We start from the raw sequence: 3,744 nt of genomic DNA, 5'->3' as shown, positions 1-3,744 counted from the left end.
AAATCATCAGGTCATTTATAGGGAAACCCCCATCAGACTAACAGCAGACTTCTCAATGGAAACCCTATTGTCCAGCAGAAAGCAAGATGATATATTCAAAATACTAAAAGAAAAAAATTTCCAGCCAAGAATTCTTTACCCAGCAAGGCTGTCCTTCAGAAAAGAGGGAGAAATAGTATATTTCCCAGTCAAACAAAAGTTGTCGGAGTTCCCCACCACACAACCAGCCCCGCAAGAAATCCTCAAGGGAGTCATTATTCTGGAATCTGAATAATGGTGACCACTATCACAAATACACAGGATAGAGCAAAACCCACCATTAAAGCAAAAATGCCAACAAGAAAGAGAAAGACGCTAAATCAACCCACCTTAAATTCCCAACTAACATTGAAGAAGAGAAATAAAAAGGAAAAGAATGATCAAAAGATATTTAAACCATCTAAACAAGAAGCAATTAAATGATAGGAATTATGCAACACTTGTCAATAACTTCGCTAAATGTGAATGGACTAAACTCCCCATTCAAAAAACACAGACTGACTGATCGGATTAAAAAGCTAGATCCAAGTATAAGCTATCTTCAAGAGACACCTTCTCTACACCTCACTTGTAGAGACACACATAGACTAAAATTAAAGGGATGGAAAAAGATATACCATGCGAATGGAAACCAAAAACAAGCAGGAGTAGCTATTGCTATATCAGACAAAATACACTTTAAACCAAAAACAAAACAAAACAACAACAACAACAAAAAAAAACAAAGAAAGCCATTATATAATGATAAAGGGATCTATCCAGCAAGAAGACATAATCATAAACATGTATGCACCCAATAGTGGAGCACCCACATATATGAAGAAAACACTTAGGCCTAAAGAAACAAATATAGCCTAATACATTAACAGTGGGTGATCTGAATACCCTTCTCTTAGTATGGAACAGATCTTCCAGGCAACAAGTCCACAAAGAGACACAAGTTTAATCTACACCTTAGACCAAGTGGACTTGGCAGATATATACAGAACATTTCACCTAACAACTAAAGAATATACTTTCTTCTCATCAGCTCATAGAACATTCTACATGATAGACCACATATTAGTCACAAATCTAGTCTCTGCAAACTCAAAAAATCTGAAATCATTCCAAGTATCTTTCCAGATCACAATGGCCTAAAATTGGAAATAAATGATAAGCAAAACTCTGGAAACTATACAAATACATGGAAACTAAATAATAGGCTCTTGAATAACCTATGGGTCCAAGAAGAAATTAAAGAGGAAATCAAAAAATTTCTAGAAGCTAATGAAAATAAAGATACATCATACCAAAACCCGTGGGATACTGCAAAAGCAGTACTGAAGCAAATTTATTGCAATAAGTGCTTACATCAAAAGAACGGAAAGACATCAAACAAACGACCTAACACTTCACCTCAAAGACCTTGAAAAACAGCAATCCAAACCTAAAGGTAGTAAACAGAAAGAAATAATTAAGATCAGAGCAGAACTAAATAAAAAAGAGACCCCAAAAAAACTGTAGGAAAGATAAACAAAACAAAAAGTTGGTTTTGGGAGAAGATAAATAAAATAGACAAACCATAACCTAGGTTAACAACAACAAAAAAAGAAAGAAAAGAAAGAAAGAAAAAAAAGAAGACAGAAGACCCAAATAACAAAAATCAGAAATGAAAAGGGAGGGCTGGCCTGGTGGTGCACTCGGTAGAGTGCGGCACTTGGGAGTGCGACGGCGCTCCTGCCGAGGGTTCAGATCCCATATAGAGACCGGTCCGCTCACTGGTTGAGCTCAATCCCGTTGCCAGTCGTGGTATGGGTGCAACACCGAGGGTTGCGATCCTGTTACCAGTCACGAAAAAAGACAAAAAGGAAAAAAAAAAAAAAAAAAGGAAAGAAATGAAAAGGGAGACATTACAACTGATACCACAGAAATACAAAGAATCATTAGAGACTATTAGAAACAACTGCATGACAACAAATATGAAAATCTGGAAGATATGGATAAGTTTCTAGACACATACAAACTACCAAGACTGAACCAAGAAGAGATAGAAAATCTGAACAGACGAATAACAAGCAAGGAGATTGAAGCAATGATTAGCAATCTTCCAACAAAGAAAAATCCAGATCCAAATGGCTTTACAGATGAATTCTATTAAACTTTTGAAGAGGAGTTAATACCAATTATCCTCAAACTATTCCAAACAATTTAAACAGAAGCTACTCTCCCANCAAAACCCGATAAAGACACAACGAAAAAAGAAAATTACAGGCCAATATCCTTGATGAACCTCTATACAAAAATCCTCAACAAAATATTAGCAATCAGAATACAGCAACTTATGATAAAAATTATACACTATGATCAAGTGGGATTCACCCCAGGGACGCAAGGATGGTTCAACATACATAAGTCAGTAAATGTGATATATGCCATCTATATATGCCATCAACAAACTCAGGGACAAAGACCATATGATTACCTCAATAGATGCTGAAGAAGCATTGACAAAATTCAACATCCCTTCATGATAAAGACTCTCAACAAATTAGGTATAGAAGGAAACTATCTCAATACAATGGAAGCTATTTATGACAAGCCTACCACCAGTATCATTTGGAATAGGGAAAAACTGAGGTCCTTCCCTTAAGAACAGGAAAAAGACAAGGATGACCTCTCTCACCACTTCTATTTAACATAGTACTGGAGGTACTAGCCACAGCAATCAGGCAAGAGAAAGAAATAAAAGGTATCCAGACTGGAAAAGACAAAGTCAAGCTTTCTCTATTTGCAGATGACATCATACTATATATAGAAAAACCTAAAGACTCTATCAAAAAACTCCTAGAGCTGGTTAATGACTTCAGTAACATTGCAGGATACAAAATAAATGCTCTGAAATCAGTTTCATTTATATACTCAAATAATGAACTAACAGAAAGAGAAATAAATAAAGTAAGCCCATTTATAATTGTCACAGAATAAATAAAATCCCTAGGGATCAATTTAACCAAGCAGGTGAAAGACCTCTACAATGAGAACTACAAGCCACTTTGGAAAGAAATTAAAGAAGACACAAAAAGATGGAAATGTATCCATGCTCTTGGATTGGAAGAATTAACATTGTGAAAATGTCTACACTAACCAAAGGGATCTACAGATTCAATGCAATTCCCATCAAAATACCAATGACATTCTTCACAGAAATGGAATAAACAATGTTACCTTTTGTATGGAACAACAAAAGACCCCAAATAGCCAAAGCAATCCTGAGCAAAAAATAAATAAGTAAATAAACCCAGTGGTATAAGACTACCTGACTTCAAATTATACTACAAAGTTCTTGTAACCAAAATAGCATGGTACTGGCATAAAAATAGACATTCAGACCACTGGAGTAGAATTGAGAATGCAGAAATCACCCCTCAGGCTTACAGCCATCAGACATTGGACAAAGGCAACAAAAATCTACATTGGAGAAAAGATTGCCTCTTCAACAAGTGGAGCTGGGAAAACTTTATATCCATATGCAGAAGAATGAAACTAGATATGCATCTCTCACCGTACACCAAAATCAACTCAAAATGGATTAAAGACTTAAGGATAAGACCTGAAACTGTAAAATTACTAAGGTAAAATACAAGTGAAACACTTCAGCAACTAGGTCTGGGCACAGACTTTATGAACACGAGCCTGAAAGCACAAGCAGCAAAAGCAAAAATA

The sequence above is a fragment of the Galeopterus variegatus genome, unplaced genomic scaffold (assembly GCF_000696425.1).
Source record: "Galeopterus variegatus unplaced genomic scaffold, G_variegatus-3.0.2 Scaffold12267, whole genome shotgun sequence".
Taxonomy (NCBI): Eukaryota; Metazoa; Chordata; class Mammalia; order Dermoptera; family Cynocephalidae; genus Galeopterus; species Galeopterus variegatus.
Note: the sequence above shows the minus strand (reverse complement) of the source record.